The following is a 25,150-nucleotide window of genomic DNA, read 5'->3' as shown; positions in this document are numbered from 1 at the left end:
AAAAAGAAAGAGCAGGTAAAGTAAAATAGAATAAAGTATGAAATATAGTAGCGTTATTAAAATTAGAAAGTAATTATTGAAAAAAAAAAAAAAAAAACGGACCGATAGAACCCTGAGACATATGGTGGAAGCAAAGCTATACAGAGAGAATCTTACACAGAAGATTACACATACACATTCACAAAAAGAGAGCAGGGGGAAAAATCAAAAATCTTGCTCTCCAAGTCCACCTCCTCAATTTGGGATAATTCGTTGTAAAAAGAGGAAAAGGGCGAGAAGTCTGAAATCTTGCTAAGTCCACCTCCTTAATTTGGAATAATTCGTTGTAAAAAGAGGAAAAGGGGGGAAAGTCTTAAATCTTGTCCTCAAAGTCCACTTCCTCAATTTGGGATGATTCGCTGTCCATTCATGCACTCCACAGACGCAGGGCACATCAAATGGACCGTGGAGCTTTAATCCGCTGCCTCCGAGGCTGCACAGAGAGATTTCCCTGCCTCTGCTCTCACAGCTCCCGGGTCTCAGCCTTGGACCTGGCCCCGCCTCTGCGCGTAGGTCGCCGGAGGGCGTCCGTTCTTCGCTCAGACAGGACGGGTTTAAAGGAGCCGCTGATTCGGGGGCTCTGGCTCACTCAGGCAGAGGGGAGGGAGGGGCGCGCAGTGTGGGGCGGGCCTGCGGCGGCAGAGGCCGGCGTGACGTTGCAGCAGCCCGTGGCGCTCCGTGCGCTTTCCCGGGAAAGCCGTCCCCGGGTCTCGGGGACCCCAGCAGTGGCGGGGTGCACAGGCCCCCCGGAAGGCGGGGCGGACAGTGACCCGCGCTCGCACACAGGCCCCGCGGCGGCGGCGGCGGCGGCGGCGGCGGCGGGCCGCGGCGGGCGGGCGGCGGCGGCGGCGGCGGCCCACGCCCGTCTCCGAGGTCCGTGCCTTACCCGCGGCTCGTGCCTGTCACCGGCGCTTCCCCAAGCAGCCCTCTTAATGCCCTCTCCTCGCGCACCAGGAAACAAAAGGGAAAAAAGTCTCTTGCCTCTTCAGCAGCTCCAGACCCTTTCCCCGGACTCCCTCCGGGCTAGCCGTGGTGCACTAACTCCTTCAGGCTCTCTTCCTGCCGCCAGCCCCAGTCCTCTCCCTGCGCTCCGACTGAAAGCCGATACCCGAGCCTCAGCTCCCAGCCCCGCCCGCCACGGCGGCCGAGCAGACAAGCCTCTCGGGCTGGTGTGTGCCTGAGGGCACCGGTCCTCTGTGCCAGAATCTCTCCGCTTTGCCCTCCGCACCCCTGTTGCTGTGCTCTCCTCCGCTACTCCGAAGCTTTCCCCCTCCGCCACCTGCAGTCTCCGCCCGCGAAGGGGCTTGTAGTGTGTAGAAACCTTCCCCCCTTCACGGCTCCCTCCCACTGGTGCAGGTCCCGTCCCTATCCTATTGTCTCTGTTTATTCTTTTTTTCTTTTGCCCTACCCAGGTATGTGGGGAGCTTCTTGCCTTTTGGGGGGTCTGAGGTCTTCTGTCAGCGTTCAGTAGGTGTTCTGTAGGAGTTGTTCCACGTGTAGATGAATTTCTGATGTATCTGTGGGGAGGAAGGTGATCTCCGCGTCTTACTCTTCCGCCATCTTCCTCCGGGGTCCTGAAGCATGTCCTTGCCTCCTATCACACTGGAATCCCATCAAGCCTTCAGGCTTCCTACCAGCTTACAGGATGGAATCTGCTGGCGTCTCCCCGCTTTTCCCCTCCATTAATGGCAGGGTCCCAATGTGTACTTGCGACCCATGCTTTTCTCAAACCAGTGCTTCTCCCGTTTAGCGCGCGCCAACCCCCCTCGCGGGCTCCTTGCAAAAGCTATGTCATAGTCTTCTGCCTATGTTTTCCTCTAAGAGTTTGATAGTGTCTGGCCTTACATTTAGGTCTTTAATCCATTTTGAGTTTATTTTTGTGTATGGTGTTAGGGAGTGTTCTAATTTCATTCTTTTACATGTAGCTGTCCAGTTTTCCCAGCACCACTTATTGAAGAGGCGGTCTTTTCTGCATTGTATATTCTTGCCTCCTTTATCAAAGATAAGGTGACATATGTGTGTGGGTTTATCTCTGGGCTTTCTATCCTGTTCCGTTGATCTATATTTCTGTTTTTGTTCCAGTACCATACTGTCTTGATTACTGTAGCTTTGTAGTATAGTCTGAAGCCAGGGAGCCTGATTTCTCCAGGTCCATTTTTCTTTCTCAAGATCACTTTGGCTATTCGGGGTTTTTTGTGTTTCCATACAAATTGGTGCACACGGTTTTGAGGCCTGCTTTTCTGCTTAACATTTATTTCATGAGCATTTTCTCAGCCTAAAAATTCATCAAAAGCACCCCTCTTAATGGCTATGTAGTACTTGTAATATTTGCTGTCCCTAACCTAATCATTCTCAGATTGTTCCACATGTAGCCTGTGTCCAGTTTTCCACCATATAAATAATGCTGCAGTGAGCTTCTTTGTACTTTGTCCTTGTGTATCTGTAAATTCCCATAGAAAGTATTCCTAGAAGTAGGATTACTGGCAAAATAGAATCCTGGAACTTCACATTAGTCTTTACTGACTTCAGTCAGCCCAAGGTGTTTCCCCTTGGATCACATAACAAATTTTTTAGTAACTAAAGTAGCAAAAGGGTGGACTTCCCTGGTGGCGTAGTGGTTAAGAATCCGCCTGCCAATGCAGGGGACACGGGTTCGAGCCCTGGTCCTGGAAGATCCCACATGCCGCGGAGCAACTAAGCCCGTGCACCACAAATACTGAGCCTGTGCTTCAGAGCCTGTGAGACACAACCACTGAGACCGCGTGCCACAACTACCGAAGCCCGTGCACCTAGAGCCTGTGCTCCACAACAAGAGAAGCCTCCATGTTGAGAGCCCACGCACCACAATGAAGAGTAGCCCCCGCTCGCCGCAACTAGAGAAAGCCCGCGCTCAGCAACGAAGACCCAGCGCAGCCATAAATAAATAAATAAATAAATAAATAAATAAATTTTAAAAAAATAAAATAAAATAAAATAAATAAAATAGCAAAAGGCCTAGCTGATGTTTGCATATTGCTGGTTTCACGGTATGCAGCTTGGAGACAATATGATATAATGATTTTGTGTCATAATTATGATTTGGAGATATTCCAAGGTGATAATAGTAATAGCTAACTTTTACTTGGTGGTTAGTACGTGCTAGACTGTGTTTTGAGTGTTTTACAGGTACTAACTCATTTAGTCTCACCACAAGTCTAAGAAGTAATTAGTATTATTATCCCCATTTTATAGTTGGGAAAGCTGAGGCAACAGAGGGGTCAAACTACAGGGTAAGTAGCTGAGCCAAGATTCAAACCCACGCATTTTGGCTGGGAGTCCATTTCCTTAAAGCACTTGATGACCCTGCCTGGAAGTAACCAAGTGGGTAAGATTCTTCACCCCCGACATGCCACAGCTGCAGTGGAGCGGGGAGGGGGATGGTGAATCCACTGCTCACTGCCGAGCTGCAGCCCTCCTTCCCCCAGCTCTCATTGCCCCCTTCCCTAGCTGTGCACCTGCCTGGGTAAGGACAGGAGAGAAAGCAAGCTGCAAAAAGCACCCAGTTCTGTATCTGAAGGGGAAGAGGAGCACATATCAAGGTGGTCTCAGGAAGCTGCTTATTCAGGAAGGGAGGGAAGAAATAAATGCAAAAACACTGCTTCAGGGTCTTGGTTGTTTTGTTTTGTTTTCATTCTTGGTTTTCACAATCATTAGAGCATTAGACTTGCCTAATTAGAAGCAATGTTTCCCTTACGTTTTTCACCAATTTCATTTCAGGGTGTTCCTGGCTCATCTGTTGATGCAGTGCCAGAAGTGAGCTGCAGAACAGGAGTTACTGGAGATGACAGTGACCATGAGTCCCGAAGGAGGTAACTAATCATTTTTGGTCCTGTCCACTGCTGAGCGCCTTGGTTACAAATGACCTCTAGACAAGTGTTCAACCTGGATGGTTCTAAAGGCATCTTGTTGGAGAGAGCACTGCATGGGACCGGAGTTCTGATTAATGGCCATTTTCTTTTGTCCCGCCTCCTTGTGTTTCCTTAAAATAATACTGTTGTTACAAAAGACTACACAGGGTGTTTCTGTTTAGGTAAAGTCGACTGGTGCCGGGGTGAAACAAAACATAACACAACCACTGCAGCAAAACACAAACACAGAGCAAATCCATCCTGCTTCACCTCCCCCTGGCCAGGTTCCACATAAGGAAACCCAGCCAGAGGATTTCCCTCGGTTCACAATGGCTCAGGACAGAAATGTATAAAACTTTGAACAGCTCCAGCAGTGACCCAGGGAAGAAATGAATCACAGAACCTTTCAGGGATGTGGCCAGCCTAGAAATCCTCCCACGGGTGTAGGTCTCTGCAGTGGGGGACCTGGAACAGCCAGAAATATACCTTCAGTGTTTGCTCTGCCTGGATCTGACACATAGAGGCATTCAACCAATGTATGCTTAATTGCAGTGGGTTCTGTTGGAGTGAATGGAATAGTAAAAGGCAGAAGTAGAGATGCTTTTTCCTTTGATTTTGAAATAGTCTAAGAGCACTGATAATAATAGTAGTAATGATAATAATAGTTAACATTGTTTCCTGTGGGCCAGGCCCTGTTCCAAGCAATCTCTCCTTCCCTCAGGGGCAACCTCTATCCTTATTTATAACCCCATAGGTTAGTTGGCAAAGGGAGATGTTTAATAGGGGGGAAATTATCAAAGTTCATCAAGAGTCCTCAGTTTCCCTGACTGCCTCTGTGATCTCTAATTGGCCCAGTTGCTCAGAGGCCCTAACAGCTAAAAGGTAGTAAAGTAAGGAGTCAAGTTCACATTACACATTGGGCCTCAAAAAATAAAAATGAAATAAAAAAGGTTCATTATTGAGTTCAGCCTCCTTGAGGTCACATCAACCTGATCCACTTCCTTTGTTGTAGAGATCCAGAAGCACCCTTTCAGATCTTGAGGATGGGATGGGAGTGGGGAGGAGGTTGTATCCACCTACCTAAGCAGGTTTGTAAACAAACGACAAGCAAATTAAAGGGGAGTCCATGGTAGAGTTTTATGTACAGCTAAAAACATCCAAAATGCCTTCTAATACTCAAGAATTATATAAGGTCTATTGTTATGTGTAGAAGCCTCTGAGCCCCCCTTCTAAGAATTCTCCCAGGAGGTTGGGGATTGGGAGTAGCAGCCATGTTGGTGACATGTGGTCCTTCCCCGTGTTGACTGAGGGGACTGGAAGCAGACACCGGACTCAAGGCCAGCCAATTGGATCCTCTCTCCCAGGAATTTATCACTGCAATAAAAGGATGCTGGTTAGCGTGGGCTGGTCTCTTAAACCAAGGACATACAACTCAAGAGCTGTGTTAGTGCACCATAGGCAGCAGAAGCACAGAACACCTGACTGCAGGGAGAAGGAAGCAGATGTGCAGGGAGACAGATGAGGGCCCTGAAGTAAGATACTGGAGAAGAGGACAGAAGGAGAAAAAGAGACAGCACTGGGGCAAAGTAGCTGATTGGCCTCTGCTGGTTTTCTAATTTAGTTCCTATTCAAACCGCCCTGAGACCCAGCTGTGCCTCTTCTTCTGGGGTGCCGTTGGCTACTCTTGAACCTTTATCCTATAACCTCTACTCTTTTGATAATGCTAACTTGAGGGGCTTCTGTTACGTGCTGTTCCAGCTACAATGGCTGTGTAACAAAAACCACCCCAAAATTGAGTGGCTTAAAATAAGAACACTTATTTTGCTTAAAAATCTGCACTCTGAGCAAGGCTTAGCATGGACAGCTTGTTTCCACTACAACTTGGTTTCAGCTGGGGTAGTTTGAAGGCCAGGAGCTGAAATTGTCTAAACTCTTACGTATGCCTGGCCTGGGAAGACTCAAGCAGCTGGGGATTGGAAGAGCTGGAGCTATGTGGAAATCTCTCTGTCCATCTATGGTTTCTTTATCATGGTGGCTTCAAGGTAGATGGATTTTCCGCTGGAGGCTCAGGGCTCCAAAGGTACAGTTCTCAGGGAGAGAGGGCCAGGTGGAAGCCATATCACCTTTTATGACCTAGCTTCCAAAGTCATGAGGTGTTATTTCCACTTCATCCTATTTGTGGAGGAAGTTACAAAGATCCACCCAGGCTCAAAGGGCCACTGCCTCTCAATGCAGGAATGTTACCATCACATTGTGAGAAGAACATGTGATGTATATTAATGTGGACATCTTTAGAAAATAGAATCAGTCATACTTGTAAACAAAAGAACCTTGATTAACATACGGAATAATCCCAAAAGCTCAAAAAGGTATCAGAGTTCCCATAAGATTATCAGTGTTATGATGGAAAATATCCTGGTTTCTGCATACAGTGAGAATTCTTTCTTTTTCTTCTGAATTAGTGAACATTGAATTTATCCATAGATGGTCTCACTGGGTTCTGCCCAGGAAACAGTATTTTAAAGTCGACTTGTCTCCCTGATTCTGGAACCATCTTGTCCTTAATTTTGCCATAGAATTAGATGTGGATTAAGTTCAAATCCCTTGTTGTTTGTAGCAAAAAGTTTCTCGTCATCTTATTTTCAAATGTCATTTGCAAGCATATCCTTTCTTGCTTGGTGAATGAGCTTTTTTCTCCAACTGTACTCTACTCATACTTTTAATAAATAATCAGGTTTTCAGGGTGCAAAATACTCGAGAGCTGTAAAGTAGGCACTGCTGAAAGATGTGTTAACTCCTTCGGGCCTCCAAGGTGCTATTTCAAATGTTACTGCTTCATATCCCATAATAGAAGCTTGAACCTTATCGATGGCCTTTCTTTGTGTGTGTAGAGGGTGAAGGCTAGGAAAGGAAGAGTTGGTGACCTGGAACGGGGAGCTGAATTAACTCTTTCAGCAAGGCTTAAAAGAAAAGATTTTAGTCTTTTATAAACTCTAAAAGATACTGAAGCTTCCAGAATAAATCAGTACCTAAGATAGTGTTATTAGATGCAATAATTACTGGAATGATAAAATCCTTGTTGATGCTAACTGAAAATAGGTATGTTCTATACTTACTTTATAACAGCATTTCCAGTACTGTCCTAGAATGAAGTTAACTATAAAAATATGCACATTCTGACTACATATAGAAAACTTCAAATTGTCATCTTTTTATTATCAATAAAGTTTACTCAGGTTTGTACAAAATTCTTCAATTTATGGGTTCAGCCTGTTGTTTGATATGTGGAATAAAAAGATAAGACCATTGATGGCAAGTTTTCAAAATTCTACCTATAATAAGTGAATATGCATGAATATAGGGCCAGCCTGAATAATAGGTATATTTTGGATTTTGTACAACTAGTGGTCTGGTAAATATTTAACAACCAGCTTATCCAAGGCTGGGAGTAGGAGGGTCTTGACTTACAGCATTTGCCGATTTCTGTGATGTAAATATTTCCACCATAGCTGATTTCATGCTCCTAACATGGCATCACCGAATGCAGAATTGGGAGGAGACATGTTCAGTTGGCTCTTCTGAGCTGTATGAGCCAGTCCTGCACACCACTGATTACAATTATGGGAAAGCCAGTTGGATGACTCCTGGATAAACCTTGTTATAATACTACGGGGATAATAAGAACTTACTGTATAGCACAGGGAACTCTACTCAATACTCTGTAATGACCTATATGGGAAAAGAATCTAAAAAGTGGATATATATCTGTGTATAACTGATTCACTTTGCTGTACAGCAGAAACTAACAACATTGTAAATCAACTATACTCCAATGAAAATTAATTTTAAAAAATACTAGGGGGAGGGGCTTCCCTGGTGGCGCAGTGGTTAAGTATCCTCCTGCCAATGCAGGGGACATGTGTTCGAGCCCAGGTCCAAGAAGATCCCACATGCTGCGGAGCAGCTAAGCCTGTGTGCCACAACTACTGAGCCTGTGCTCTAGAGCCCACGGGCCCCAACTGCTGAAGTCCGTGTGCCTAGAGCCCATGCTCCGCAATAAGAGAAGCCACTGTTATGAGAAGCCCACGCACCACAACGAAGAGTAGCCCCCACTCGCCACAACTAGAGAAAGCCTATGCGTAGCAACGAAGACCCAATGCAGTCAAAAATAAAATAAATAAATAAATTAAAAAAAACCTAGGGGGAATAAAAGACAAATTTCAGGTGGCAAGATCTGCAGCAGAGACATTTAATGCCCATCGACTCTCCATTTACTCCCCCACATTTCTCACTGACCAGTGGCCTGGGGACAGAGATGGAAGCATTTAAAAGTTGGTATGCAACCAGCAGCCCTCTCTTTCCTTGCCACTGCACCACTCCAGTAAAGGAGGTCACATGTTACCAGTGGTGCAGATACAAGATGGGAGAACCTGTATCAACATGGTTCCATGAATGTCTGTGTGGAGCTCAACCCCTTTACACCAACACTGGATGTGTACCATGCTTCAGTGAGCGATGCCCAGCAAGCCATACCATACAGAATGGCTTAAGACAACAATTTATTGTTTTATCTCCCATTTCTGTGTGTTGGTTAGGCTCCACTGGGCATTTCTTCTGCTCTTCTCACTTAGGGTCTCATGTGGTTGTAGTCAAAATGGTGGCTGGGGCTGGAGACCTTGGAAAGTTTGACTGGGATTGAACTGAGGATGGCCTCTTTGCTGAGGTCTGGCACCTAAGTGCTCCTCCACGTGGAGTCTCATTCTCCAGCCATCTGTGCGTGGCCTCTCTTTGGCAGTGGCAGTGGCAGTCAGACTTCCTATATCATGAGTGACTTCAAATGCAGAGGCTGTCAAGATTTCCTAAGGCTTCTGCTCCATTTTCTTGGTTAAAGTGAGTCATGGGATCAGCACAGAGACAGACAGGGAGGTGACTAGACAAGGGTGTGACTACCAGGAGGTAAGAGTCACTGGGAGCCCTCTTTGGAGACTAGCTACCACATACCACAAGTAAGAATTAAGCCTTTGTTATGTTAAGCCACTTAGATTTCAGGGTTAATTTGTTCCCTTGGCAAAACCTAATCTGACTGGTCCAGAAATTGGTACTGTATTAGTGAAGATAAGATAGATGGTGCTGCAAAAATAAACCCCTAAATCTTAGCAGCTTAACACATGGGCCTCTGGGCGACTTATGGCTCTCTAGGACTGTTGCCTTCCAATGATGACTCAGGGGTCTCGGTTACCAAAGTGATGACTCAGGCCACTTGCATTTTGTTGGTGCACCATCTGGAACATGTGGCTCCCAGCTCACCTGGGTAGGAGGAAAGAGGACAAGGGGAACTCATGGCTCTTAAGTACCTATTAGCCAGAACTAGTCATATGCCTCTTGCCCCAACTATAAGGAGGCTGGAAAATTTGGGGGAGCACATGGATATTTGATGATTAATAAATATCTCTGTCATGAAGTTATATGGAGCTCTTCGCCTCTTTCGTTTTTCCTCCCTTCTCACCTCACCCTCTATAAAAATTTTAAGAAAAAGGGAGAGTTGGGGGCAGGAGAGGGAGATAGGAAGGAAGGAAACAGCAAGGAAGGGAGGGAAAGAAGGAAGCAGGGAGGGAGGGGTGGAAGGAAGGAAGAACACCGGAAAGAATTTATAGGATGCAAATACAACGACTAAACTATTAACAAAACTATTAACAAGTACTGCTAAACAAAATCTATTAAAAAATAATAGCAAAGGCTTTCACTGTGTTTTTAGCTGTTTTTTTTCCTTTTAATCAGCAATGATAAGGAAACTAAACCAGATTAAGTGCTATCTTATTGGAGATACAAAGGCAAACAAAGGGAAAGAAGTGATTGAAGAGCACTTCAGAAAGCTCAGTACATTCAAATCAGCAGGGCCTGATTACTCACATCCAACGGTGCTTAAGGAATTGGCAACTGTAGTTGCAGGACCACCAGCCTTTATTTTAGAAAAGGAAGGTTGGACAGGAGAAGGTCCTGACAAGTAGAATCTGCAGATGGAGTATCGTTTTTTTTTTTTTTTTTCAACAGAGAAAAGCACAACTGTAGTAATTATAGACTCTTCAGCTTATCTTGGATACCTGGGAAGATACAAGAACAAATCATCAAACAATCAATTTGCAACCATCTAAAAGAGCATAAGGTACTGGGTAGTAATCAACATGATTTTGTGAAGTACAAATTATGCCAGACCAATTTAATTTTACCAAGAGAGGATGATGAGCCTGATGCAAGAGGGGAAAGCAGTACCTACAGTTGAACTTCAGTAAGGTTTTTTTGTTTGTTTTCTTTTCTTTTTTTATCCATCCCCTGACATTTTCAGCATCAACTCTCCAAGAGGATGCTACCTAGATCAACAATTGGGTGGGCACGACTCTGGATGAGGCACTCAGCGTGATAAAAACAAAGATTCTGCTCTAGGTTGACATACTTATTAGTAATAGTTATTGTTATTTTAATCAGTTGATGTGGACAAAGAAGATGACAGAGGTAAAGAAGATGTTGAGATAAAAATAACATTCTCTACTACAGAGGGGAAGTATGAGAGAAAAGAGGAGATATAAAAACCAATCTAAGAAATCCAGCAGCTAAATAATATGGGATCCAGGAAAGGAGAACAGAGAAAATGGCAAAAGGGAAATTTCTAGAGAAATTATATAAGAAAATTTCCCAGGAAAGGACATACATGTTTACATTAAAAGAGCCCACTGAGGGCTTCCCTGGTGGTGCAGTGGTTGAGAGTCTGCCTGCCGATGCAGGGGACGCGGGATCGTGCCCCGGTCCGGGAAGATCCCACATGCCGCGGAGCGGCTGGGCCCGTGAGCCATGGCCTGCGCGTCCGGAGCCTGTGCTCCGCAATGGGAGAGGCCACAGCAGTGAGAGGCCCATGTACCACAAAAAAAAAAAAAAAAAAAAAAAAAAGCCCACTGAGGGCCAAGTACAGTAGATGGGGAAAATAAGCCACTTGGATACAACACTGTGAAAATTAAAACTCTAAGAATAAATAAAATTTGTAAAAGTTTCCAGAGGGAAAAATTAGGCCACCTACAGAGGAATGAAAATTGAGCAGCCAAATTCTCATTAACCTCTCTGGCTGCTAGAAGATAATAGAGTGGTCCTTTCAATTCTGGGGGAAATTGAATTTAAAAATAATTTCTATATTCAGCCAGCCTATCATTCAAAGAGTAGAATATAGGCATTTCACATAAACCAGCACTTGGAAAGTTTACTTCCCAGACTCCTTTCTTAAGAAGTTACTTGAATATGTATTCCAGCAGAATGAGGATATTATCCAAGAAAGAAGAAGGCGAGGGTCCTAATATTGGAAACAGAAGTAGAGTATAATACAAAGTCTTCCAGTTTAGAGCAGGAGAATGAAGAGTTCCAAAGGTAAGGACTCTTGGGCAGGAGAGAACTCCTTGCAGCTCATGGTGTGATTGAGGGAACAAAAAATAAAAAGAAACAAAAAACAGAAAAGACTTGAGTGTTATGATAAAGTATATATTTAGACAATAAAAATGACAGGCAATTAAGAACTCCAGAAAAAAACAAAAAGCTAACTGAGAATGTTATGGTCCAATTTTGAAGAAGAAGAATATGTAGGATTTTCAATAATATATAGACTGTTAGAGAAAAACTAGTACATGGTGTTAAAACATTATCCTTTGAGTAGGTGAGGAGTTATGACAGTGCCCTCCTAGAAAAGGAAGTGGCAATCCTAACATTCTCCTTAGCTTGGCAGTGCACGATGTTGATGTAGTCTTAATAATGTAAGTACTTTGGCTTTAAACTCTTGCAGTCAATGGACAGAGTAAGGAAGATCTTGGCTATGTTGCAGAAAAAAGAGGCAAACATTAATCTTCATAATATGAAAGTATAGCTGACCGAAGGTGGGAAGTGCAAAATGAAGGAAATACGAAGAGAAGAATAGTGTCACTGACACCCTCAACTTCTATAATGAGAAGTCAAGATACTCAGGTTTTCAGAATGAGAAATTGAGGCATAACATAATATTTAAAGTTACAAGGGTAACCACAACAAAACTTAAAAATAATGATATAACTACCCCAAACTGGGAAGAGTTGGGAGGAAGAAGAAGATAACATAAATGAGCTAAATGCTTATCTTTTGTAACTGGAGGCCATCCATAACCAAGAAATTGAAAAGAGGAATCACATATTCAAAGAATGTATAATTCATGAGTGATTTTTCATAGGCATACGTTGAAGGTCGTGGGCACAATCTCAGAGCACAGGTATCAACAATCTCTATAGCTTAAGGACACATTATGGTGTTGATGATCTTGCAGCCATGACATTTTTTCCCATTCCATTAGCCATGCCCTGTTATAAGATTATACTTGCAAACTTAAAGCCCTATCTGCTTTAATGCTTTTTAAGTTTTTCTCAGAATTATCTCTAACATTTCACAGAGTACTCTCTCCAAAATTAATAGCATGGTATATGGCCACGTGGCCTCTTTATGGTATTTTATTATATCTAATTTCTGTTCCCCAAGAGTATATTCTCAGAATTAGGGTTTTGCCTCCACTGGATGAAAGCTTAGATGACCTTGTTATAGGAGAAAAACTATTTTAATATTATAACTCTAAAAATTAAAATAATACAAAAGTCACTTGAATCACTTCTAGATGTTCCTGTGCATTTAAATAACAGCATGTTAACAAGCTCCTGTTAAATGATGGCAGATGCAAGTAGAACTCTGCTGTAACTTCATAATTGAGGTCCAAAAAATTCAGTCGTGTAATGTGTGGGACCCACTTAGTGCAGAGTTCATGAAATGACCAATGTGAACTGGCTCCAGGAGGACAGGAGCCAGTCACCAAACTCGGCATATCCAAATTTCCATTATCAAAGAGTGTGTAATTACAAGCTCCACAGTATTTCTGATTACTGGCTAGAGTGGCATGCCACATAGCCACACACGTAAACTCAGTTGCCATACACACTGCCTACTAGCTTTAAATTATGCAATTCTTTTTTTTTTTTTTTTTTTTTTTTGGTGGTACACGGGCCTCTCACTGTTGTGGCCTCTCCCATTGCGGAGCACAGGCTCCGGACGTGCAGGCTCAGTGGCCATGGCTCACGGGCCCAGCTGCTCCGCGGCATGTGGGATCTTCCTGGACTGGGGCATGAACCCTTGTCCCCTGCATCGGCAGGTGGACTCTCAACCACTGTGCCACCAGGGAAGCCCTAAATTATGCAATTCTTTATTACTCTTGGCAAGAGTTAAACTATTTCAAATTTCACAGAAATTGGTGCTTACCTAATAGGGCAATTACACTATTTCAAATATTCATTATTCTAATTTCTCTACAACATGAGTATATTGTAAAAGAGCGGTATTTACTTTTTAAAATTAGGGCAAATCAGGGGGGTGTTTGCAACCAGAAGAGCTAAAAGCAAAAATCTTTAAAACAGTGTTCACAAGAGGTGGAATTAGGGTTGGGTAGGGATCATCATAAGCTTCTCTGTATCATTTCTTGTACACTGTTTAACTTACTGTAAGGTGTATTTACTACTCTAACACAGTAAGTATTATATTATAGTAATTAGTTTCATAAAAACAGTAACGGTTGCTGCTCTTAATGTTTCTCAGTGACTGGTCCCTGCAATACTTGTTAAAAATGCAGAATCCCTGGTTCCAAACACAGTCCCAGTGAATATGACCCCCTCTACAGGGGCCCAGGAATCTGCATTGGAACCAGTGGTTTAGACCCAGATCTTACTAAAGGCTCACTTGTATGTCTTCTTCAAGCATATTTCAGGATTGAACTTCTTGTGAAACCATCACATGCTGCATTGCCTTCTGTGGTGTTTACCATATCCCAGCATCCTTCCTTCCATTTCTGTACCACTAAAATGAAGAAAAAAAACCAAAACGACCTCACTGTCTCTCTCTTTTGGTGTATGATATTATCTAGGGGAACAGCAGTTCTTTTCAAGGTCCTTTAAGCTGTGCAACCTCTTGAACATGGAACAGCTAAGAAAATCTCAGTTTTAAAATTCATGACAATGACTGGTTTCTTAATTATGTAAGGAGAAAGATTTTGAGACTGTCTTTATATCTTATTTTGGTGCTAATCATTTTTTCTCATTCCCATGACTGCAGGAATATTGATCTCAGTGTTACTTTGACCATTAATGAATTTTGATGGCAATAAGCAGAGACGCACACCTCCAGCCTCCTGGGAGCTTAATCTTCTGCTACAGCGTTTGCATTTGTAAGTCAGCACCTGTGTGATCCATATTCTAACTATTTGTTATTCTCCTTTAATTACATATCGGTGGTGGTCCATCTGTAGCCTGAGAGCAACCAACTGGAGACTCAAAGAAATTATTAAAGTGTTAACTTTAAACTAGAAGGCCAAAAGGAAACATATTGGGTTTGTTCCTACCCATTCCAGAATGATGTTTCAGGAACGATTATTCCCTCTCTTGTCAAGGAAACTTGGGTCTAAAAAGTTAGTACAGAACTTTTACCTTCAGAGAAGTTCTCACCTTAAATATTTCCTGTATCACCAGTATTTCTGTTAGCATCAGCTTTACCTCATCTGTCAAATACCATTTTGTTTGGCAGGTGATACATTTTAAATCCTGTACTTCCTACTTGGTCCTGATCAGTCACTCAAGTCGGGGTTTAGGGAATTGTAGATGGTCAAGTCAGTCCCCGAAAACTTTTCCTTTTAGCATTTTGGCAACTTTTTATTTTGACATAATTTCAAATATCTATAAAAGTTTCAAGAATTGTACAAGAAATCCCCTTTACTGAGATTCATATTTATATCTTGCCCCATTTACTACCTCTCTTTCTATGAATCTGTCTATATTGCACACTCTCTTTCTTTCCTGACCCATTTGAGAGTAAGTTGAAGACGTTGTACCCCTTTACCCTGAAATATTTTGTTATTTTCCTAAGAATAACATTCTTTTTAATAACCATGGTTTTATCAAAATCAGGTATTTTAATGATATAAACCACAGTCCAAATTTAAATTCAGATTTTCTCAATTGTCCCAATGATGTCCCAATAATTAGTTGTAAGCTGATTTATTCCCCAGACCAGGAGATGTAATCCAGGATTGTGCATTGTACTGAGTTGTAATATCTGCTTTGTTTCCTTTAATCTGGAAAAGTTTCTGAGCCTTTGTCTTAACTTGACATCTTTTAAAGAGGGCAGATCAATACTCCATTTTTTTTGCTTTGTCTTTCTTTTTTTGGGGGGTGGGGGGAAGACTCTTCATTCTGGGTTTGACTAGGATGTCCTCATGTTTAGACTTGGGTTATGTATTTTTGGTGGAGATACCATTGAGGTGAGGTCCTGTCCTTGTCAGTGTACCATATCAGGGGTACCCAGTGTCCATTTGTGATGTTAACTTTGATCACTTGGTTCAGGTGCTTACTCCACTGTAAAGTTATAGCTTTTCTCTTTGTAAATTACAAGTGTTTTGTGGGGAAATCTTTTGAGACTGTGTCAATATCCTGTTTATAAAATTTTTTCTGACTACTTTGCACTGATTGATGATGCTCTAACTCCATCATTCCTTCTAGATTTATTAGTTGGCATTTTGCTGTAAGGAAGAGCTTTCCTTCTCTCCATTTACTTTTTTTGCTTATTTAAGTCTGAACTCATGGATTCTTAGGTTATTCAGTGGGTTATAATCTATTTCTGTCCTTTTTAATTTTGATGCTTAAATTTTCTCAAATTTGGCCAGTGACAGCCCCTTCAATCTGTTTGTCTTTTTGACATGTTTCCATGATGCTTTGAAGCACTACCTTAGTTTCTGTAGCAACTGGCTCATCTTGTATTCCCTCTGCCCCCTCCCTGGAATTAACCATTTCTCCAATGAGCCCCCAGGTGAATTTTTTTTTTTTTTTTTGCGGTACGTGGGCCTCTCACCGCTGTGGCCTCTCCCGTTGCAGAGCACAGGCCCCGGACGCACAGGCTCAGCGGCCATGGCTCACAGGCCTAGCCTCTCCGTGGCATGTGGGATCCTCCCAGACCGGGGCACGAACCCGCTTCCCCTGCATCGGCAGGCAGACTCTCAACCACTGCGCCACCAGGGAAGCCCCCTGCAGGTGAGTTTTGGTAAGATAATCAAATTTATCTTTTGTGCCTGCCCCTCCCTTTTTCTCTTACCTTTCAGTAACCTGTCCCATGAGTCCCTACTGTAACTGTGATTTTCAGTATCTCTAGTTAGAGAGGAAATTCTGATAAATTCATTCACCTTAAAATTGTTTAGGAATGATTGCATTATCCTTCTTAGAAATGTTTGCATTTTAAAAAAGGAAACCAGTTAGAAAGCAATGCTCAGTTAAACAACAATGTTAATCACAGAATGTTACTGGTGAAGGAGACTTTAGATCACAGGGTCACAGACTCAGCCCCCCTCAGCCCCCTAAGAGTTAGCGTGAATGTGTGTGTGAAAAGCCCAGTGATGTCAGCAACAGAGTGGTACAGACTGGGCTAAACTGGAGGGTGCGAGCCCACCTAATGATATTTAAATTAAAATAAATAAATAAACACTGGGCAGACAAAGCAAAATTATTTTATTATCCTTCTTTAGCAGAGGGTGGTCTATTAATGACTTTTGTGTTAAAGTAAAACTAAACTAATGGTTTTAACATTGTGCTTGGGGGAGCCACCAAGATGCTTTATGGAACTTTCCTGGGGGTTCTGGATATTCTGTGGACAGATCCACTCTCGACCTCCCAATCCTCTTCAGCCAGAGTCGCTTCCTTGTTATCAGTTTGATGTGACAGGTACTGTGGGAGTCTTGTTTGAAGGAAGGGATCTGTGGATTTTAAAACAAGTTCAACAAACACTGATGTAGTCCAGCCACCTAACCTTGCAGATTCTTGCAGATAAGCAGACTGAGGCCATCCTGGGATAACCAGTATTGCCGTGATCGTTACTGGCAGAGTTAAGCCTAAAACCCAGGTCTTCTGATGCTTGGTCCAAACTTTCTTCCCTACATAAAGTTGCTTCATCTAATGGTGGAAAATCAGGTGCTAGTGGCGAAGGTTATCCTAATGTCGTATCAGGTACACAATAGGCCGTCTCTAAGTAAAGATGTCCCTGGTTGATACACAGCCTTTCATGCTCTGAAGACAAATACCCGTCCTGATTCTAGAGCTCTATAAATTGAGCATGTAAGTGAATATTTAGGTAGAAAAATCAGGTCATCAAACACTTTAGTCACTGGTTAGCATGTTAAAATGATACTTTCATCCATAAGGAGGTATGATTTCTAATAAATACATCAGATAATTTTTTCAAGTATATTCTTAATACTCCTGGAAGATTTTTGCTAATTGATAGACTATCAAAGACTATTTCCTTTTCCATTCTTAAGAAATCATCTTTTACTATGATAAAGTTTTTCATTTCTTCAGTTAAAATGTATATGCTTAAAAGAAAAATGGTAAGATCTAGTATAAATCACTACATAGACATCATAAATCATTTGAAAGAGGACTGTTTTCATCAATGTAGGGTTCTACTCAAACCTGTAGTTCTATTACAGTATAATATTTAACAGCTGGCAAACTCTTGCCTAAGTACTTTACTTTTTAAATTTTTAACCTTTATCTCTGCAAAACTTAAAACTGGAGTAATTTCTGAATGCTCTCACAAGCCAGTTCAAAATTCCTGTATCTCTTTCGTTTTTCAAATGAAACGGAGCTTTGTCTTCAATTGTCTAGTTTATTTTTCTTGATAGAAATAATATTTCTCCAAGGTTTTAAGAGGAAAAAATAGTATTAACATATAAGTTGAATGTTAACACTTCTGATTGCTTCTAACATCCTGATATGATTAAAAGAGGACAGAGAGGCCGGGAAAGTCCTTACAAACTAGATTTAAAATATTGCTCATTTAAACATCTCAGATCAAATGTAGTTCTGTTCAAGTATAACTCACTACTGGTAAATGCTAAATTGTTCTTGAAGCAAGCATTACTTCAACTTTTGTGGATTATTTTCTTAAATTTTAGACTTTACCATTCATTCCTTTCACTTTTTATTGTCATTTTTTTGCTCATTTTGTAAGAGGGGAGTTTTGGGTTTTATTTTTTTAAAGGAAATACTAAACGTAATGAATGAAACACATGTTATTACTGAGCCTAAAATGAATTGCATTAGCATTAGTATCTTTTATCTAATAAATTATAGTGCATATATATGCTTACCTATTAAAAAAATTTAACTTGTGGATACCTATATTCTAATTAGTGTTCTTTTTTTTCTATCAAATAATTTATCACTGGATTTGTCACTTTACTAAGCCAGTTTCTTATTGAACATGTGAGTTTTCTTCTCTTTTTATTAATTTCATCATCATAAGACTATATGCATAATTATTCTGTTTCATCAAGAAACAGTTTTAAATGCTCACAGCGTTCATGGATGTATCCAGTTGTTTGTTATTCTTTCTCTCCTTTCTCTTCCTTTTTCTACCTTGAAGTTACCTTTTAGCCATAAGAGGCAGGTTATAGGCAATAGACTTTGTCTGTAAAATATAATGCCTACTTCACGGGGCTATTGGGAGAACTAAATACAATAATGGAAGCTCCTAGCACAGTGCATGACATCAGTATTTACTTTTACTTTTTGGTCCTTTAAGGAATTGTACTTCCACAAGTTTGACAAGTTCTCAAAACTGCTGTTCTGGGCAAAACTTCACTTTCAGTAAAATGAAAGCCTGTGAGTAACTAAGTATGGCTCTTTATAGGGGTTACATTGAAATGTAATAGGTAGATTTAGAGTTTTGCGAAAGATGGGAGCAAGACAGCTTAGTGTGAAGGGAGGAGCCTTGGTCATGGGACAGCTACTACCCCCTCAGTCACTGACTCACCGGGTGACTTAGCCACTTTGCTTTTGGGCTTCAGTTTCTTCAGCTGTTATTAGGATGTGGACGGTCTCCAGGGTGCTTTTGGTTCTAAAACCTGGTAATTCTACAAATGCAGCACTTTTAAAAAATGGATTTATCCTTGTGGTGAAAAAATTCCTGGAAGATATATACCATCACATTCATGCTGGGGGTGCCCAGGTGATGGCAGGAGGGATGGCCTTCTTTCTTCCCCCCTCTCTCCCTCTTTTCTTCCCTCCCCATCTCTTTCCCTTCTTTCCTTCCTTCCCTGACTTGTTTCTTCTTTCAGCAGTTATTTATAGCACCTTCCATGAGCCAGGCACTACGGAGTGAGCAAGAAGTTCAGCTTGGTGAACTTCAGTGAGCTCATCTTCCATGAGCCAGGCAAGAGTGAACAAGAATGTTTCAGTCCAGCATTCATGAAGCTAATAGTCTTTTTATCTATTTCTTTTTTTTCCCCTAAAAAATGTCAAACATATAGAGAACCAGAAGGAACAGTAACTTGAACATCTATATCTCCTAGATTTACCAACTGTTAACATCTTTTATTCTCTGTGTGTGTGTGTGTATACACCCATATGTATATATATACACACCCATATGTATATATATATATGTGTATACACACACACACGTTTTTCTGAACCATTTAAAAGTGCAGACACCATGTTTCGCCTCTAAGTACCTGAACGTACATCTCCAAGAATCAGTACACTCTCACAAGTAACCATAATACCATTATCACACCTAACTTAGGTGACCCACCCCCAAATTAGCACCAATCCTATAGAATTATATAATGTCTATTCCATATTCAGATTTCTTTAATTATCCCAAGAATGTCTTTTATTGCCCTCTTCATCAAATCCTGGTTCACCAATCAAGGTTCACACATTAATTTGGTTTTTATTCCTCTGTCTCTTTTAATATAGAACTGTTCCCCCACTTTTTCTTTTTTAATGACATTCACTTTTTGAAAAGTGCAGGCTCATTGTCTTACAGAACATACAAAGTTCTAGATTTGTCTGATTGTTTCCTTACGGCGTCATGTAACTTATTTCTGTATTCTGTGTATTTGTTGTAATCTGGAAGTCTAGATGTTTGATTAGATTCATGTTAAAAGTTCTTGGCAAAAATATTTTATAGGTGAAGTTGTGCTACAAAGTTATATATATTTGAAGTTTTCTACAAAGATCATCTATTACTAATGATGAAGAACTAGAAATAAATTTAAATTTATATAATACATTGAATATAGTGGAAAAAAGCATGAGTTTGCTAGCAGAGGCCTGGATTTGAGTACAGATTCTATTCTCTCTAGCAGCTTGACCAGATTAATTAGCCTAGTAGTTTAGCTCTCCACAGAAGACCAGAGAAGACAGAATCACTCCAGGAACCTTCTTGAAATATGCATGCTTGTCCCTCCACTCCACTCCCTGGTATTTTTTTTAAAGGGGGACTTTTTTATACCACCCCTCATCCCCAGGCCACCCTTCTCACCCACACCCCAGGCTTAAATGCCACCAATTCTGTGTGCCAGGTGTCCTTATCTGAGAAATTTGGAAAATCTCTACCTTGAAGGGTTATTGTAAGTGTTGGAGATTAATAATAACATGTGTAGGGCTTCCCTGGTGGCGCAGTGGTTGAGAGTCCACCTGCCGATGCAGGGGACACGGGTTCGTGCCCCTATCCCGGAAGATCCCACATGCCGTGCAGCGGCTGGGCCCGCGAGCCATGGCCGCGGAGCCTGTGTGTCCGGAGCCTGTGCTCCGCAACGGGAGAGGCCACAGCAGTGAGAGGCCCGCGTACAGCAAAAAATAAAATAAAAAAAAAAACAATAACATGTGTAAAGTACATAGCACAGAGCCTGCCGCATTATTATATGCGCAATTCACCACCACTGTTATTGTTATTACATCAGTAATTTGCAAAGAAGGGAGAGAGAATTTGAAAAGGGACAGGAAGTGGTATAGTACAGAATATTCAGTTTCTAAGTGGTTACTTCAAAAACCTTCCAAGAGTGTTTGTGCTCATGCAGTGACATCAGTAAAAGTTCAGCTGAGACAGTGCTATGACACAGTAATCATTAACATTTGTGCAGCCCTTTACAGTTTACAAAGCACATCCACGTTCATTATTATGTTTGATATATGCCCTCTTTCACGAAGATCAGCTGCGCTTAATGCTTCGCCCAAGGACACAGCGTAATCAGTGGGGGAGCTCAAATTAGGAATTCTGATTGTAGAACAGACTTCTTTTGCTGAAAATGTGCAGCCTGGAACAGACACCAAATGTCTCTTTTCTAAATTCCTGACCAAGGGACTCTTTCCTTATGGTGTCCGTTACTGAAATGTTTGGTTTAAAACTCTTTTGAGTCTATTTCACACTTACAGCTCCTCATCTGTCGTATTTTATCTGCGTTGGGTGACATTTCCTGTACTGTCGTGTGTTGTCACTCAGCCAGAAGGCTTTAGTTATTTCTTGCTCTTTGCTCTAACAGAGAGAAGTACTGTTTAATGAATCTGAATTAACACCATCAGGTGCATATTAAAAATGCATCCGGACCTTTCAGCTGGACTAATTTCCTTCCTAACATTGTGTAGCACTGGGCAAATTAAAGACTCAGCCAAAGATTGGCCCTTGTTTTTTGAAGCAGTTAGAATTGGTGTTTCTTTGTGTTGACCTTGATATTTTTTACCTGGTCATGTATAGCTCTTTTTTGGATAAGAAAAATATTACTATTTTAAACAAAAACTGACTATCTTTGGTTTAGCAAACTAGTATAGCATAAAACATCTTAGAGGAGATGACTTATTCTTTATTATTCAGTTTAAGGTATTTTCTAGTTTCTTTTCTGATTTCTTCTTTGTATCACAAGATATTTAGAGTTTAATTTCTTAATTTCCAAATATTTGTGATTTTTTTTTTTTTTTTTTGCGGTACACAGGCCTCTCACTGCTGCGGCCTCTCCCGTTGCAGAGCACAGGCTCCGGACGCGCAGGCTCAGCGGCCATGGCTCACGGGCCCAGCCGCTCTGCGGCACGTGGGATCCTCCTGGACCAGGGCAAGAACCCGTGTCCCCTGAATCGGCAGGCGGACTCTCAACCACTGGGCCACCAGGGAAGCCACTTGTGAACTTTTTAGTTAACTTGTTGCTAGTGGTATCTACATTTCTATTCATATTAATGTTTTAGCATAATTCTGCCATGTCCAGGGAACATATTCTGTGAGATTTCAGTCTTGTAAAAGCAGCTGAGACTTGCTTTGCTGTCCAGCATTTGTCAGTTTTGTAAGTGCTCCAAGTGCACTTAAAGAAGGAAATGTTTTCAGTAGCTGTTGGTAGGAATGTTCCTTGTATATCAGTTACACGGTGTGTTAATCTTGTTCGAATCATGTGTATTTGCTGATTTGCTTTTTTTTTGCTTGCCTGTTTGCTTACCCTATTATTTCCCAAGGGTTAAAATTTACGTTAAAGGGACTTCCCTGGTGGCACAGTGGTTAAGAATCTGCCTGCCAATGCAGGGGACACGGGTTCGAACCCTGGTCCAGGAAGAGCCCACATGCCACAGAGCAACTAACCCCGTGCACCACAACTATAGAGCCTGTGCTCTAGAGCCCGTGTGCCACAACTACTGAGCCCACGTGCCACAGCTACTGAAGCCTGCGTGCCTAGAGCCCATGCTCCACAACAAGAGAAGCCACCACAATGAGAAGCCTGCACACTGCAGTGAAGAGTAGCCCCCACTCACCACAAATAGAGAAAGCCCGTGCTCAGCAACAAAGACCCAACACAGCCAAAAATAAATCTTTTTTAAAAAGTGTTAAAATCTCTCACTAAAAGTATAAATGCATTTCCTTCTTCAGTTTTTGATAGATATTTTTTGGAGGCAAAGTTATTAGGTGCATACAAAATTTAGAATTGTTCTGTCTTGTGAACGTAACCTTTTTCTCAGAATGAAGTGTCCCTCTTTGTCTCTAGGGATGCTTTCTGCTTCAGACACTACTTGGATACTAATACAGCTATACTGTGTTTCTTCTGGTTAATATTTGCATCCTTTTTGTCATCCTTTTCCTTTTTCTCTCTGATTATTCTCAATCTTTTTAATATTTCACATGCGTCTCTCCTTAATATTTTGCCATATTTCCTTTACATAATTTTTGCTCATCTTTTAAAATTAAGTTGTAGACATTGTGACCTTAGCATATATCTTCCCAGATAATCTCCTAATATCATCTAATACCCAGCCCATACTGAAATACCCACAATTGTTCATAAGGTGACTTGTATAACTGTGTGGCTGCAGTTATAACTGCATTTGACTGTGTGGCTCTTAGTCTTTCAAAATCTAGAATAAGCTAACTTAATCGATACACTGTTGTACCAAATGACCATAAGGAAATGAAACATATTTTAAAGATTACTCTTAACTATATATAAGAAATATAGTCAGTACATCCCATTTGTAATAATAATCTGAAAAACACAGAAAGTAGAAATGAAAAAATAGCAAACACTTGTATATCTTCCACCAATTGTGAGCATGGCTACCTTCCTGGTATTATATTTATCTATTTCTGATTTTTGAAGAAATCTTAGTCTGTTTCACATTATATGCTCATTATAAAGGCTTAGAAGTGAAATTTCTGAGACTAAAGGTATAACCTCTTTTAAGGCTTTCCAGGATGGTGTTTCAAAGTTTAACAATCCCAATGTGCTAAAGCTTACTGCATTAGAAGGGATGTCCTCTTCAAAGCAGACACCACATGGGTAATTACTTATCATGGATATTTAATTATCGTGGATAATGTGTTACCACACACCTATAGTGGAGATATCCTGGGGTAAAGACTGAAAAAGGCAGATACCTTCTCAGGCTCCCTCGAAGCTAAGCCATCAGCATGTAACCTGGGATTAACCAGTCAAATTAGCCCCCTTCAGACTTTCAGGCTGAAGCCATTTACACAAAGAAGCAGGCACAGTGGAGACTCCTTCTGGGGGATATAGGGACAGCCACTTTGAGCAAGTCAGCATCTGATATTCAGTGCTGAGGTAGTAATTCAAGCCATGAGGTCCAGCATTCAGTGGTGGTGGCAGCAGTGTCCTCACCAGAAGGACGCTGGCATGATTTTTGGCTCTGGTCTTGGCCAATGTCTTATTCTTTCCCATTTCTTGAGCCTGGTTGTCCAGCCTTCTCTGGCCCCCTGTCAAATCTCAATATCCTTTAAGAAACACTTCTCTATTGAAACCAGCCAAAGTTTGATTCTATTGCTTACAAAAAAAGAACTTGACTAACTTTCCATGCAGGGATTCTCCCTTCTATATAGCAGGACCTGTTTCAAATGGCAGGAAAATTGGCATGCATGAGGGAGATCAGGGAGAGCAGAGAGGGCTCAGCAAGTTAACTGCTCAGGACTGGGAGTTGGGAAGAGTCTAGTTGAAACTGGGTCAATATTGGAAGGAAGGTAAGAGCAGCTTCTTAAGAAGGTAACATTTATCCTTCTTGGGTACCTGACCTGGTTGTCAGCAGAGTGATTGCAGGGCCAGTTCAGGAGTCCAGCCCTTGTAAATGTGACACCAGAAATGTTAGACCTCCAGATGGTGGTAAGCCAAGTGGCCTTGGTTGAGACTGTGACTGTGCATCTGAGACTCTAGGTGGGATAGAGGGACAGTGGCCGATGCAGCTGTGTAGGCTTGAAGTAGAAGCTAACAATCACCATGGAAGGCCATGCCACCACTTTGAGAAATTCTCTTTGGCAATTTCTTCAGAACCAATTTTCAAGTAATACAACCAAAGCAGCCTCATTCCATAGGAGGCCAACTTTGTGTCTGACCAAAACTGGTATTGCCCCAGCTTGTTCACCGTTCCCATGGGGATTGACTTGGAATTGAGTAGAAATTTAAATAAATTTTGGCAGTTTCAAAAATCCGGAAAACCAAGGTTGTAACCACTGAGATATTTTTAAAAGCATTGCCAGCTCTAAAGGCAAGCTTTAGAGTATTTATTTAGCCTTTATGTATTTCCAAAGTTATATCAGTACTTCGCATCAACTATCTTATTTTAATCTCTCAACAGCCCTGAAAGGTAGGTGTTAGTAACCTTGTTTTATGGATGAAAGCACAGGCTGAGAGGTTAATTATCAGATAAGACAGCACGTCTTAAAGCGAGAATTCAAACGCAGATCTGGTTCATGCTAAAGCACATGCTCTTCTCAGCATTACTGTTGTCTCCTCAGGAGACTGCTTTAAAGAGAACAGTATACAGCTGACTATAAATTCCAGCCTTTAAAAGTCACAGTTAACATATCCAGAAGCC

At 41.6% G+C, this 25,150-nt stretch overlaps 1 long non-coding RNA gene across 3 annotated transcripts in view; it reads left to right on the top strand.

Moving 5' to 3' along the window:
• The first annotated feature begins 3,800 nt into the window (after positions 1 to 3,800).
• The window catches only part of LOC308611700, a 68,848-nt gene continuing 47,498 nt past the window's right edge, over positions 3,801 to 25,150 (top strand). For 2 of the 3 annotated variants that reach the window (XR_014015012.1, XR_014015013.1), the window contains exons 1-3: positions 3,801 to 3,887; positions 9,978 to 10,089; positions 14,079 to 14,190. This is a non-coding gene — a long non-coding RNA (uncharacterized lncRNA). The remainder of the gene's footprint in view (positions 3,888 to 9,977; positions 10,090 to 14,078; positions 14,191 to 25,150) is intronic. The other variant, XR_014015014.1, reaches the window with a different exon arrangement.

The sequence above is a fragment of the Mesoplodon bidens genome (genome assembly GCF_964165515.1).
Source record: "Mesoplodon bidens genome assembly, contig: HAP1_SCAFFOLD_544, whole genome shotgun sequence".
Classification (NCBI taxonomy): Eukaryota; Metazoa; Chordata; class Mammalia; order Artiodactyla; family Ziphiidae; genus Mesoplodon; species Mesoplodon bidens.
The sequence above is the reverse complement of the archived record's forward strand: the minus strand, read 5'-3'. Positions and strand labels throughout refer to the sequence as shown.